This window comes from Terrapene carolina, unplaced genomic scaffold (genome assembly GCF_002925995.2).
Source record: "Terrapene carolina triunguis isolate 2854851 unplaced genomic scaffold, T_m_triunguis-2.0 Scaffold69, whole genome shotgun sequence".
NCBI lineage: Eukaryota > Metazoa > Chordata > Testudines > Emydidae > Terrapene > Terrapene triunguis.
The window spans coordinates 44793536-44809146 of record NW_020664420.1 but is presented as its reverse complement, the minus strand read 5'-3'; the positions used below and the strand labels follow the sequence as shown (position 1 = coordinate 44809146).

At 46.5% G+C, this 15611-nt stretch overlaps 1 protein-coding gene across 1 annotated transcript in view; it reads right to left on the bottom strand.

Moving 5' to 3' along the window:
• Nucleotides 1-10558, bottom strand: part of VCAN (versican) — a 136511-nt gene extending 125953 nt beyond the window's left edge. The window contains exon 1 of the mRNA XM_026649159.2: nt 10359-10558. The gene's annotated coding sequence lies outside the window, so the exon portion shown is untranslated. The remainder of the gene's footprint in view (nt 1-10358) is intronic.
• Between the last annotated feature and the right edge of the window lie 5053 nt (nt 10559-15611).

Genomic DNA, 15611 nt, shown 5'->3' with positions numbered 1-15611 from the left:
GCTGGGATTTCACCTCCCCACCCCACTGCACTTCACCCCGTTACTTGGAATTCATGCCAGGGAATGGCTTTCACTCTAATTGATCAACAGTTACAGAGTCATCTCAAAGAAATCGACTGTCAGATATTATTGCTGGCTAGTGATTGAAGGCTACTGGAAATAGCACCAAAAATAGAAAAGTAAAAGAGAGAGGAAAAAATGGTGAGGAAGGGTAATTGATAAGGGTCCTTGATGGTATCAGCATGCCTTGCAGATGAAGGACAGTACATAGGCATGAATGTTTTGGCATGTTTCATACACAACCTTCTATTTACTACTGCTGAATTTACAGTTGCTACACACGGAGCTTGAATGTTTTTTAAATGTTGCACAGTGGCTTAGCCATGCCCCCACTGACTTTAATATGAAACACCCCCCTAGAACTCCTCACAACTCCAAAAATCTACCTCAAAATACATTAACTTTCAAACATCTTGCCCAAATCTTCTCTAACCTGTAGGACCTACCTAATCAATTTAACAGTGGTTGGTTCTATTTTCTCCAGATTCACATGTGCGACTCCCATTGACATTATCAGGGGACACATATATGTAGTGCGGAAACAATATTCTATACTGTAACTGACCCCAGTACAGGGTGTCCCTGTTGTACTCCAGTCTTTACATGCCTGGTAGTACGCTGGGTGTACCACATGCTAAGGCAAGATCTATAGTTGCTTCAAACTCTCGGCCCTTCAGACCCTAGCCCTCAGTGGGTTCCCTTAAACATTCACAGATTCTAATGAAATAACAAAGGATTCCTTTACTGGGGTGCCAGAAACAGAGGTGCAATTACCTTAGGCACAATGGCTTTAAGACCAAAGATCACAACAATTCCTAACTCAGGCCCTAAGGGCTATTCAGTCCAGGGGTATGAAGTGAGGCTCCTCGGACCTGATACCAGGGATACTCTTTCCAGCAACAATCACTCACTGACCTTCAGATCCCTCAGCCAGTGTCCAGTACTTTTATCCAGCACCTGAAGTCTCATTCAGACCTATCCACCTCACCTTCTGCTTGCAGGCCCCTCCCAAGCATCTGTCATGGCTCCTGCTGGCCCCCCTCACCAGCCCCTCTCCTAGTCCTTTGGTCACACCTCTTAAGCAGACCAGCCTTCCCTCTCAGGTGTAGTTTGACTTCTATTTTTGGGAGGGCAGCTCCAGTCAGGCCAACGGGGCCATGCATGGCGGTGGGGCGGGGGGCAAATTCCACATCCATGAAAGCTTTTGCCCAAATTCCACATCTGCCCAAGGCTTGCCAGCTCCCACAATGCAGCCACCATTCTCTTGTTCCTGTTCTAAATCAATCTCTGGCTCCCTTCTAAGCCAGGCCCCCTCTAACTTGAGTTTGTACATCCCTTCACTATTACAGTTATGGATTCATTCATTATAGGACCATATTTACAGATAGAGGGAGCCTAGACAGACTGTGTAGTAGTTGACCTGTTGAGAAATAATTCTTCCCAACTCAAGACTGCAGGATTTGGGCATATATTTTATTTCTACCCTGTATTGAAAAATGCACGTGTGACACTTTTCAACTTGAAAGAAGCCAAAGCACTTGACAAAACTTAACATCTATAGCAAGTGCTACAGACACTACACACAGCCTGAAACGCTGCCTCCTTGGAGATAAAATAGCAGCAATACTCTAACAGTTCACAGCGATGCTACCCTATGTCTGAATACTGGAAGTGAAAAGTACCTTTTAAGAATACTGCAGGAAGAGTCCAGATGAGCAAATATTACTCAAGTTGGAATTTGGTTAGCACATCATGGGCCCCATTCTAATCTCACACCAGTTTTACACCAGTGTATCTGTTGATTTAAGTGGGATTACTCCTGATTTAAAGTGATGTGAGAACATAATCTCTGCTTCCCTCTAAGATTCCAGATCAAGAAAGAGAGGAAAGGCCTCCAGTGTGATACATATCTATGGAGCTATCAACATTTTATCCAGCCAGAGAGATTGATGGTCTCTATCAAAAGGTGTCAAGTATCAGAGGGGTAGCCGTGTTAGACTGAATCTGTAAAAAGCAACAGAGGGTCCTGTGGCACCTTTAAGGCTAACAGAAGTATTGGGAGCATAAGCTTTCATGGGTAAGAACTTCACTTCTTCAGATGCACCTTTCTATCAAAAGGTGTTTGTCACTCCTAGCCATTTCCTCCCAGGTGGCAGTGAAATAATGGTCTCCTAGGGGCATTCATTCATTATTTTCTTCAGAAGAAGCCAGGTGTCTGAGGCATTGTGATCTGACATGTAACAACTTCCCATTGTAAAAGTTTATAGTGGTTATGTTTGTTGTGAGCAACAAAAGAATGACCAAAAGAATTAAAGAGTGGTTAGCCTCAATTTTTCCTTGACTCACACCTTGCAAAGAAATGGAGCTTAGTGTTAGTAATGGCACAACACAGATCTAAGTTTTTTTTTAAAAATAGGGATTTGCTGGCTCTTAGGAGACCCCAATCCCAACCAAAAATCAGTTTGATCCCCCTGTGACATCTAAGATGGAACATCCTGGGGCTTCCTCATGGTAGCAGGAAAAGGCAGCTCAGGACCTATGACCTTCTGTGGCCCAGCCCCAGGACCTAACAGGTTCCCCAGGATAGGAGGCTCTTTAGCAGGGAGGGTGAGGGTGGGATGGTCCTATTCCCCATGTCTCTTCTCCACTCCTCCACCTCCCAAAAGCCCTGCTAACTTCAGGGTGATCTTGATTAGATCATTTTGGCTCACAATTTTATCCACTGGACTGCCTTTTATTGCCCACCCCCTGCTGCTACCATGACGAACCCCGTAGGGAGCTACCTTTCAGATGTCACAATAGAGAGTGGGGTTTATTCCTGGTTTGGAGTTAGGATCTCCTGGGAATCTAATCATCCCCCCTGCCCCCACCCTGACCCGTCAAAATGTACTGCCAAACCCAAAAGTTCAAAAATCATGTCAGACCCTAAAAAATCATGAGTTTGGCTCCAAAATCACAAGCGTTTTTTTTTTTAAAGATCCTCATGATTTTTGGTCTGCCTTTTGATTTGTAAACTCCCCCTGCCCATCATGTGTAAGAATATGTGCGCATGTGTGTGTGTGTCTCTGTGTGTATTATTACAGTGTTGCCAACTCCCCACAAAAGTATTAAGTAAGTTGATTCTGACCCCTGCTGCAGGAGTTTTCCTGGCTGACTGAAGGTGCAAAGCTTCCAGCTTCTCCCCACATCCCAACACTCTAATTCAGGGGTCTGCAACCTTTCAGAAGTGGTGTGCCGAGTCTTCATTTATTAACTCTAATTTAAAGTTTTGTGTGCCAATAATACATTTTAATGTTTTTAGAAGGTCTCTTTCTATAAGTCTATAATATATAACTAAACTATTGTTGTATGTAAAGTAAATAAGGTTTTTAAATAAGAAACTTCATTTAAAATTAAATTAAAATGCAGAGCCCCCTGGACCGATGGCCAGGACATGGGCAGTGTGAGTGCCACTGAAAATCAGCTCGCGTGCCACCTTTGGCACGCGTGCCATAGGTTGCCTACCCCTGCTCTAATTAATTAGTTATGGGCCCCTTGCAGCCGCCTATTTGCCTGCATCCCTGACCTCTGCCCCCTCTTCAGACCCCACATCAATTCTGTCCCCCAGCCCTATATCTGCTCCTCACCCCTCGGGGCATCTCTGCTCCTCCTGCAGCTTCAGGGGTTCTTCCCTCTCCCTGTCCTGCCCCACCACACAGCTTGGGGTCAGCCACTGTGGGGTCATCTTCTCTACCTTCCCAGGCCAGGGGGTGAGACAGCTCCAGGAGTTATTCACCCTACAATCCTTTCCCAGGCCTGGTGTTCCTGGGAGGAGCAGAGAGGAACTAACCCATTTTTCGCAAGACGGTGCAGAGCCACCAGGAATGTTGGACTATTTCTGCTTCCTCTTCCCCTCCCCCACCTAAACTCCTCTCTGCTCCTGGGGAGAGAAAGGGTGGTAAGAGCTCTGCCTAACTCCTGCAAAAGACTGGCTGCTCTTTCCTAGGACATAAGGAAGTGGGGAAGGAAGCCAATCAGAGGGGGTTTTCCCCAGAAGTGCTAAAATTCCGAGAAAGCTGGAGATTCTCAGGTCCTAATGAAATTAGGCTCTAGCTGGGGTCCAACTAGCCTCATGATGAAATTGCAAGAGTTGGCAGCACTGCATGCATTTTTGTAATTTGGCCCTTATTGTGCAATTACCCTCCAGGGCCACATTTTTCTTTTAATAAAGTGAGGCTCAGGGTTACAGCAACACACATGTAGAAAAAAATCTAACCAACAGCAGCATCCAGCCCTTTACAGGATCAGGCACCAGAGAAGTGAGTTAAGGCCACTCTTCCTAGGGCTAAAGGGAACAAAGGGCCACTGCACATCATAGAGACCAACTCCCCAGTGCTGCGTAGGCAAACTAGAAAAGCTCCAGCCCAGGCATAACATATGTGCTGCCTCCAGCCCTTAGCAGGACTGGGCACCAGCTGAGCCCTGCACTTCCATGTTATGGCTGGAACTTTCACAACTGTTAGCCTCCATAATCTACAAGCAGTCAGTATTTCATGTGCCCTTTTCTTTTACTTAATCCTGTCTTTCACCCTTTCATACCATCTGACTGACTGTTAATTGCTGACACTTATTAACTTTGCCATAAGTGCCATTTAATTAACTTTGCCAATTTTTCCACATTACTTGCATATGATTAATTGCTCCATTGCTGCCACTTGGTTAACTTGGCCTTTGTTTAATTCATCACTCATTATCACTTGCACTGTAATGTCCATAAGTAGATTACAAACTCTTAACTAGGGTGCCTGCTCCAGTACCTTTCCTCCACTAGCAGCCCCAGAGGGAATTCCTCTGGGCCACATAACTACAGCCCCAAGCAGAGGGCTGGGCTATGCTGGAGGCTGAAGGGAAAGTGTCCAGAACAGGGTGGCAATTCTGGGCTGCAGAACAATCTTTTGGCAGCTGTGCTGAAGCTGCTCTTAGATCAGTCCCTAGGCCACTTTGGTCCTTGAAGCAGCCCAGAATCTGAGAGATGCAAAGGTAGCAGAAAGCCTCCTTTCCACCCACCAAGGGCTGAGGTGCACCACAGACTCTGCCCCCAGTTCTTTTATATGTCTTGCAAAATACTGTGCACATGTAGGATTAAACTGGAAAACAAGTAAGTGATGGTATTCATCCAAGTTCTGCCCACAAGCCCCTTCATGTCTCATAGCACGTCTCCCATTCTTGGCCCTGTCTTCCTCTTCCATTGCCTCTCTCAATCTCATTTGTATGTTGTCCTCTCTAGCATTATTATGGTGAAAAGGAGAAAGTAGGGAAGAGAGGGGAAAGAAAGAGCAATGGGGAAGGAGAAGAGAAATGGGGGGGGGAGGGCAGGAGGAAGACCTGGACTCCTACCCCAGGCTGGGAGGAGGAGGGGCAGGGAAGGAGATCCTTGGAGCTACCTTATCTCATTACACCAAGGAAGGCAGTATTGGCCTGGGGGTGGGGCAAGAGAAACCTTGCAACTCCCTCCCTGTTGTATAGAGCAGACTCAACTAGTTAGTCTTATCCGAGGGCTGAATTTGCTGTGTGCAGATTACTGCAATTTAAATACAAACTATGACCCTCACACTCCACAGGCAACAATTCGATTAGGCGAGCAAAAAGGGACTTATCCCCTGGCAATGCAAGCAGAAGCTGTACTAAGCTGGTCTCAGCTGGATGCTTCACTTTTTGCATATCTTACAGACTTTTCCAGCCTCGCTGGTTAGGAGCACTAGAGTTGATTGGATTTGTGTTACCTGTTAGGTTCTCAAATACACATGCATATCATACACATTTTAAGGTATCTACTGATGTCTTACACATCAATGTGAGTTTACACAACACACTCCAAAGATTCTAGCATGTCTGCGTCTGAGGTTCTACAAAGGACTTTGTGTTGCTTTTATCTTTTTTTAAAGCTGTTATTAGAAATAAGTAAATTATAAAAAGAAATCTGTTCAACCCCCTCCCTGCCATATGAATGCTCTGTGCACATTCAGCACACGTGTGGCCCTGTTGTGCACCTAACAGCCTCATGTTCCAGTTTACTATTGTCAGTCCTGTACTCGCATGTCCTGCACATGAAATTCCCCTTGACTTCATTGCACATGTGAATCTGAGGGCAGAATTTGTCCCTGTGTTAAGAATCATGGAATCTTGAAGCAGGCCTCACAGCCTCTGTGTCCACACTGGGCCAAATTCACTAGTGCTGGAGCCTCAAAGGAGCAATGCGATCTTCCCTTGGGGTTACTGCCATAAGAACTATCAAAGGAGCTGCTATGCAGATGAGAGGAGTTACCCCAATGTTGCCAATTTGGTGCTTCATTGGCCTCCTATCAGGGGGAAGCCATGTTAGTCTATATCCACAAAAACAACAAGGAGTCCGGTGGCACTTTAAAGACTAACAGATTTATTTGGGCATAAGCTTTCGTGGGTAAAAAACCTCACTTCTTCAGATGCATGGTTTTTTACCCATGAAAGCTTTTGCCCAAATAAATCTGTTAGTCTTTAAGGTGCCACCGGACTCCTTGTTGTTTTTATTGGCCTCCAATGGTCCTTATAGACACAACCTCATTCCTGGCAAATTTTCCACTCTAGGAGCTCTCCACCTAATATCAGCATAACCCTGCCCAGGGTGAGCTTGACCCATTGTTTGTATTGTGCCTTTAAACATATGTATGGGAAAAGAATGAATGGATCACATTTTGTTTCCGGTTGCATCCTCTTAAATCCAGAGTGACTTCAGTAGGGTCACTCTAGAGATTGACATCTGAGATCACAATCTAGGCCATGGTGCTGCCAGTGAGAACCGGAGCCAATGTCCAGAGCATTGAAACAAGCTGAGTTTAGTGGGTAAAGATCATTCTATTAAGATTCCCTGTGATAGGCACATCTGGCAGGTTAGGATCAAGGTCACATTAATTCTAAACTGCCTCCGCTTGTTTTACTTTGTGTCATGGACCCCTGCTACCGCTGCACTGTATGCAGCTGAATGAGAAGATACCTGTCATGCTCTGTTTCTCCCCCCCCCCCCCCCGCCCCAGTTAAACAAAAGGCACCACCCGGGCAATTTCTCTGCAGTTTCTAGCTTAACGCTTTACCCAAGCGGACAAAGAAACAGCAAAGGATCGAGCTGACTTCAGAGCTCCCCACCCCCAGAAGAATTTCCCAGAGTCCACGTGGCTGTAGGGAACAAGATCTCACCGGCTCCCTCCCCATGAGCCCAGTAAGTTCCTAGTTACTTGCAGGCAGCTGCCTTCCCAGCTGAAGGCGCGACAGCCCTCCGATCCCAGATCGCTAAACCGGGGGAGGCGCTGCTGGCATCTGAAAGTGCTCTGGCAAACTGCCCGAGTCCAAGTCCCTTCGGAGCTCATTGATGGCAGCAGCTGGCAACGCTCATATTGCGCTTTCCTGCGATACCCCCTCTGCCCGCCCGGCGAAGACCCACAACTGCCCTAGAGCGGAATCAAACCCAAACTGAAACCCCTCCAGCTCCTGCCTAACACTCCAGTCCTTGGCCTCCGAGCGGCTCCTTCCCCTCCTCATACCGTCAAATGCACGTTTCCAAACCCCAGCCGGGATTAGAGGGACTCTGAAAACAGACGGGGGTGGAAGAAACGTTATCTCTGAGCCTGGTTTGTTTGCTTTCCCGAGCAGCTCTGTTTGAGCCACATGGAGGATCCTCTGGGTCTTGTCATGTCACCGTTAGAAGTTTAGGGTTAATATCTGTTCCGTCTTGAAGCATCCATCACCTGGGAGAGGCTGGAGCGTCAGCTAAACCAATATTTAAAGCAGATCTAAACACTTCCTTAGCAGGAAAGCTTTTCGGCGGAAGAGTTTTGGAGGCGAAGCTTAACCTGAAAGTAAACCTCACATTTAAACAAGGCGTCTGCCCTGATAATCAAGAGAATACTTTACCGTATTTTAGTAATAACACATTGTTTTAATATGCAAAGGGACGATGGAATAACGCAAGTCATTGTTGTATGCAGGGGGAAAGTAACCCTGGCCAAGTAAACGCCCGGACTGGTGATTATTTACCATTCATTGTTGATAACAAATAAGGAATAATTGGTGTCTGGATGCTGGTTACAAAAATAACAAGGAGTCTGGTGGCACCTTAAAGTGAGGTTTTTACCCACGAAAGCTTATGCCCAAATAAATCTGTTAGTCTTTAAGGTGCCACCAGACTCCTTGTTGTTTTTGTAGATACAGACTAACACGGCTACCCCCTGATACTTGGTTACAAAAATGTGATCTTTGGTATTCCCCGTTTCACCAGTAGGGGGAGCCGAGGGTCTTCTCGAGACCGGAAGATTCCTAGACATCAGCTCAGGGTTTAGAACCGATTAAATGCACCGCCCCCCACCATGTATCAGTGCTCAACAGGAGGACGGAGCCTGTTAGCGATTTTACACAGGAACCAAGCCACTGAAGTCCTGTCCAGCCCATTCATTTATTGGCGGGATGGGGGAGGGGTTACTGGGCACACAGGCTTTCCTTGCTAGAGAAAATACCCTGCCCCTCTCCCGGAGGTTGTCTCAGCGGCACTGCGTGTTTCATAGGAGGACGGACTCCTTTTGGACCAAGTCTCTGCTCTAGTTCTCCAGCTTTTATTATTCCCAATCTACCCAGATAAATTCCCCTCGCTTCCCAGACTCAGTAACATGCCGATGTGCTAAGCGAACAGCTGGATTTTCAAAGCAATTACTTCCAGCTATGACATAGGTTTTTCCTTTTCGCTTGAATTGTATTGAAATGACGGTCCCACACCCTGTGACATTTAGAGAAATCTGGGCACGTTCTAATAGGATTGAGTAATAGCCACGGGCGGGCTTGAGGTTTGTAAATTTCACATTGCTTAGTCCCCTGGATTGTTATGGGTACCTCCTAGCTAAGCCATTCCCCTGGGCTCTCCTGCAGCCAAGTGAGGACTTAACCAAGAGAAAGGGAAAGTTCCTTAATTATTCACTTTGGGTAACAAAATAATAATAATAATGAACGGCTCTTTCATTTGCCCTACAATATGCTTCAGAGAAACGCCACTGGTCTTTACGTTTGGTTTTAAAGTTGTTTCAGATCTGCCAAGTCTTACTAATTTGGTAAGAAAACTCCCTCTTTTGGGAGGAAAAAGCCGTGTTTAAAACATCTCCCTCTTAGGGCGGACTGTGCAATGTGTTTCAATGGGACATTTCAAATCTCTCATTTCTCCAAAAAAATCTCCACGGCTCACTCATTAAAATTGGCTCCGCTCCGATGTCTGAAGGCTAGATAAATGATAGATAGAGCAGACTGAACGTGACAGGTGGGGTAATGAGAGAGCATGTCCTCGCATCCTTCCTTAAATCCCTTTGTGTGCAAAAGTTTTAAACAAGGGCGGTTCAAATGGGGGAAATGGACAAGATCACAACAAATGCGTCTATCTCTATGATTCCCCTTAGCAAAGGAGCTTTTTTTTTGCGCGGTCTAAACTCCCCTAATTCCTTCCATGACGCTCGCTCACTCTCTTTCTAAAACAAAGGGGGAACCCAAGGACTAGGGAGAAAAGGCAGCGTCTTGTGTTCCCAAGGAGCAGAGAAGCTGGCTGCGGGTGTAACAGGGGGCGTTTTGCTCCACTAACCCTGTGATCCTTTCTCTCCCCCCCCCCCTTTTACCAAGAAAATGTAGCTTAGAGAACGCCTGCTTTCTGTCTCCTCTGGAGGGATGCTGTCTAAAGAGGTCCCCCAGCCCCTCAGCTTGGGGCTGCCCTGAGAGCAGCTTTCCAGGAACACCAAAAAAGCACTCGGGACATAAGAAACTGACCATACACTATTCCACAGGCAATTAAACCTGGTGGCTAGAAAGGCTCCCCAGCCAGGACCATTCTTATTGTGCCAATGGTGGTGCTTTGTGTATTTAACACCCCTACAAATAGTTCCTCATTTCTCCCTTCGCTTAGCCTTCTAAGTCCCATTACAAATCAAGGTGCAGCTCTACCTTGCTATCCATTCGACAACCAATACCAGAGAGTTATTTCACTGTCGCCACCCCCAAACTCCTCTATTCCCCAGATTTCTTTGTTCTATTCTTTTCCCCAGTAAATGTTGTGGGTCACCAACAAAACCTTTTCATTTTCTACTTGTCCTTGAAAACTTACCCAGATTTTTAAAATTTACCAGATCTTCCGCCACCTTAGCTTTCCAGTTAAACGCTTTGTCTTTGAAGGTACCAACAGCAAACAATAGCTTTAAATATTACACGAGGTGTTTTCTAGCAGCCAAATGTAAAAAGTGCATAAAAAGGAGCATAGTTACCTTAAAAGGTAGTTTATTGCAGAGACTGCAAAAAATCACAACGTAGTGCTAGGACTAGTCCAGAGTTCCCAGTGGCCGCATGAAAGAGTAAATCCCCTGGTTAGTGCTGGAAGGAGATGCTGATTCCGGGGTCTCCAGCCCTCCCCACTGATGAGCACCTGATTCCAAGCTGTTGAGTCTGAACTGAGTTCTAGCAAAAGAAGGAGCAAGACAGCTTGCCTGCAAGTTCAAATGCGAGCTCCAACACCCATCATTACTATATCATTGTACCGTCAGAGCTGCAAGAGGAGGGGCCCTAGCTCTGTAAGAGGAGGGTGGACCCACACATGCTCTTGAAGAAGCCCGCAGCAAGAGCAAAGAGCTCAGAACTCTGTAACACAGGAAAGGGGGCAGGAGCAGCCAGTTCCCAGCGCTTCCTTCGCCAGGCACTCCTCAGTCCCTCCTGACAAAGTACAGGGGGAGGGGGAAGCTGCTTTCTCAGTTCAGCGCCTTATTTTGCACAGAAAAGTTGCTCCCAACCCCTGAACACGATAGGCTTTTGTTGAGTCAGCCCAGTACTTTTGGGGGAATATCCCTTACATGAACCCTAACGAGTCTGCGGGTAGCAGCAGATCATTTTTCACGTCAAGGGAAACTGAACGCGATTTCTTGCTGTTAGAACCATACAAACAAATAGAACGCTGAATAAAATTGTCGCTCACACACGATCTTCCAGCCGGAAAGGCTATGTTTTGTCCTAGCGTGAAGGAAGCATTGTATCCCTAATTAAATAATTAAAAGAGAACGAAGGAACTCTCCTATTGTGTCTTCCAACACCAGTTAAATGGGGGAAGTGATCGGAATTGTAATCGCTTTAAAAAAAATCTCAACGGAGGTTTGTAATGAAAGAATATATTGGTGGTTGTCTGTGCCACATTCACAGGCAGTCCCAATCCACAGCACCGAGCCAGGGTCCCTCCCCCCCCTCCCATTTACTCATCTCCCATTTCTTTTGAGATTAGATTAGGCATTTGCTGTCCAAATCTCTTTAAAACGGCAGATGAAGTCACCTTTGCAGTGTTGCTGTAGTCGTGTTGGTCCCAGGACATGAGAGAGTCAAGGTGCACCCGGTCAAGTTAATTTGACCAATTTCTGTTGGTGGAAGGGACAAGCTTTGTAGTGTCACAGAGCTCTTCTTCAGGTCTGGAGAAGGTAACCAGAGTCAGAGTATGAAGTCATGGTCAGAAATCTAAATACAGTGTTTTATAGGGTCTCTCTCTAGCTCCACTTTAGCAAAGGGTCGATTAGTGTTTCCATTGAACACTTTTAAAAATGTATATACATGTTTATTAGAAGGCACACATCGATGTACACTCTGGGCACAATATACCTAGCAAAGATAATACCTATCTGCACAGTGTCAATTCCCCTGGGCACCATGGACCGGATTCTGATCACATTCATAGGGGTGTAAATCCGGAGTGAGTCAACTTGAGACAGTGAAGATATTCTGGATTTACACTGGTTTAAATGTGATCACAGTCTAGGCCCATTACTTCAAAAAGAGAAAGATTAAGAGTGCACATTGACAGTGTACTAGATGTGTGGTTCTCAATCAGGGAACCCTACCGCTGGGTACATCAACTCATCTAGATATTTGCCTAGTTTTACAACAGGCTACATAAAAAGCGCTAGCAAAGTCAGTACAAACTAAAATTTCATACAGACAATGACTTGTTTATACTGCTCTATATGCTAGACACTGAAATGTAAGCACAATGTTTATACTTTAACTGATTTATAATTATATGATAAAAATGAGAACATAAGCAATTTTTTGTAATCGTGTGCTGGGACACTTTTGTATATTTGTCTGATTTTGTAAGCAAGACGTTTTTTAATGAGGTGAAACTTGGGGGTACACAAGACAAATCAGACTCCTGAAGGGAGTACAGTAGTCTGGAAAGATTAAGAACCACTGTACTAGATAGTAGCACCTGAAACAGCACTCATAGAAAAACCTGGAGAATAGGTGTGTCTATTATTACAAAGGCCAGATTCAGAGTTGAGCAAATTCCTGGCAGTGAATGCTATGAAAATGTGGTGGGATTTCATGCAAAGCTTTCATGATTATTGTTTCGACTCATGCACCCCTTGAGTTGCTTTTCAGTTCTGTATTTAAGAACCCCAAAGCACAGTCACACTAGGCCATAACTCAGTAGTATTTGGCACTTTAAGGGTCATGGCTAGGTGAAACTGTCCAATCTTCTCAGGTGCGCCCAAAAATTGCTGCTGGTTCATCAAAAGTTTTCACAGACGTTAGCAAAATTCGAGAGGAACCTGGAGCATCAACTGAGTAGCAGTATCAGCGTTTCTTAACAAAAAGGCTTGGGGTTTTATAAATTCTCTGACTGCTGGTAGTTAGAGAGAGAGTTTTAAAGTCTGTTTAATGCCATTGTATGTAAGAACAGATGGTATGTGTTTAAAAGTGGCCTATGCCTAAGTTTACACTATTTTCGTAAATTGTGTAAAATAATAAAGGGTTTACTTTTACTGAGGCACACCCATTGCCTATTAAAATGAATAGGAGTGATGGTCTGGTTGAAAGAAGAGACCCGCGAAGTGTCTAGTTTTTAAATTCTTAAAGCTACTGCGGTGTAACAGTTGTCACAGAGGTTTTAATATGTATGTCGATACTCAAAGTAACCAAGGCGTTTGAATGTGTATTTTACAGACTTAAAAAGGCAAAGAAATTCACGCAGGAGCGTTACACCTGGTCCAGTTTAACCAGCAGAATTCAGGACAATCAGCGTTAGTACTAAAACTCTTATCTTCATTTCGCTTGGTTTATGCCTAAATATTGCAGCCCTAGAGACTACCCTTATGATAGACAGTCGCCCTCTATACTGAGGCTGCATCAGCTGCAATGCTTCAGCACAATGTACTGATTAAAGGAAAACCTTTCACCTTTCACTATGAATTCCCTTGGTTATGTTGGTTTAAAGTCCCACTCCCTACATCTCTCCATCCCCACCCCCCTTTGGATCCTTGCCTGTAGATCAAACACTTAAATGACATATGGGTAAAATATTTGCCAAGAGAAACCCAGTTCTCACGATGGGAATTTACTGTTCCTTTCGTTTCAGATTCATTAGTTCACAAGACGCCAACAATGCTCAGCTCCCTTTTCTGCAGCACCTCTAGCGCAGGCTGAGGATGAATGAAACTATTTTCCTCCTGCCCTTAACGTTTTGCTAAGCTTTTTATTCGCGTATGCAATAGGAAAATCACTTTCCACTAGAAAGAACGAGGACAAGAGGGAAGTAGTTAAATGGTACTCATTATCTTTACAATTCTGTTCGTAGCCAATCCACCCGGGCGATTCAAATATTAATCATGGAGCTAAATTGGGTTATCAATGATCGAATATTATCGAGGTCAGACCCCTCTTTATAGTCTACACTTTTTCTCACCTGCCTGTTTTCGGCAGATCTTTACACTGTTGTCTATATTTGTTATACTTTCCTTCCCTGTCCCTAGGGAAGTAGCGCAGGGTCCGGGGGGAATGACCAGATCTGTCTTTTCATCGCCTCTCGACATTATTGCCAATTGAAGATTGAACAATTGTTCTTAGCTGTCAAAGGAACCGAACTGAAGAAACTCCAGGGAACTCCTGCTTTTCTTTACCTCCTGGCCAGAGCTACCCTTTCCAGCTGCCCAAGAGCTGGAAGAGCATCCACTGAAGAGCATGAGGAATTACCCTACTGCAGCCTTTGGCTACGTTTATAGCAAGGGGGAACCACAGCCATTAGGCGGGGAGGGGGGTCACCCACTACAGCCCGCAGCTCCAGCCCAGAATAAAAAGTGCGCTCTGCTTCCCCGCCCATCGCTGCCAGGTAAGAGATGGCCCGGCTGGGAAATGACTGGTGCAGCTGGAGAGCACGCCATGGCAATCCCCCAAGCGAGGCGCCATCCAGCTGCAACCAGCCTCCCGTTGAAGAGATGTCTCGCGAGCGGGGAATCCTTTATGCAAAGCGCAGCGCCTCACATGTGGATTGGGACGCTCAAGAGCTTCATTCATAGCGCGGAAGAAACCACAACGCGAGGAGCCGCCCCCTTTCCCCTCCCCCTGGGAATATACTGAGTGGGGCGAAGGGACAGGAGGGGGCCTCCCGCGCCAGCTCGCTCGCTCCACACTGGTGGGCAAGAGGGGGCTAAAGCGGCAGGATCCTCCCCCTGGAGGCGAGGGGCTCACACAGCCCTCATTCCCCGCATTAGTTACTCGCCTAGAGTTAGACCGCTGCTTGTATGGGGAGAAGGGGCTCAGCAGACCCTAAGATCTTCCCTTTCCCTGCATGGGTCATGCAGGAGCAGAGGGGGCTCGGACTCCTGGGTCCCCCCCTCCCAGGAGACTAGGGGTGAGGGAGCGGGGTTACTTCTCAGCTCCGTCCGTACAAACGTTTCAGCCCTGGCGAGGAGAGGGGCCAGAAAAGCCCCTCTGAAGAACCCGCTCCGTTCCGGTGAGACCCTACTGTAAATACACAGCCTCTTTGGTGTGCCCGCCCCCATCACACCCGAGAGCGCTAAATGGGAAGCGGGCTCAGCGCTCTGCACTGAGAGCGAGGTGCCTGGGACCAGCCCAGCCCTGGCGCGGCCACTGGGACGGCGGATTCAGACCCACCCAACAAGGGATCCGATTTTCTCTAGAAGGGGATTCCTGGAGGTTTCTGGCGTTTGCCGGGGAGCTCGACCAGTCAGCGACGAGAACGTCTCGCTCCTTTCCCCTTTGTACTAAGCCAACACTTACATGCGAACTGCGCCGCCTTCCCCTCACCCAGAGGGAGGCTTCCCACTTACTAGGGCTGGCCCCGCTTCTCGGGGAATCCTGAAGCGCTCAGGAGTCTGAGCCGGATCCAGACAGAATCCACCCAGAGACTCCTGAAGTTGCTAAAACAGAACACGGGCCATAGACTCGGTGCGGGCCCAGCTAGTTGAAGTTTCCCTCTGAACACAAGGAAGCAGCAGAGATCTTAAAACAGAGCGCTACAGAGGCACGTCAGAGGGGAAGAGGCATGAGATGCACTAGTGGGCTTTTGCTACCTATTTAATTGAGACACAGTAGGGCCGGGGTGTGGAGATTCCCTAATGATGATTGCTGCACTGATTGCAATAGGAAATTTGACTTTCTGCAGATTGAGGAAGGGGGATTACAACACAAATGAAATGAACAAGACACTTATATACACAGAACCGAATTTGTCCAGGGAACAGCGT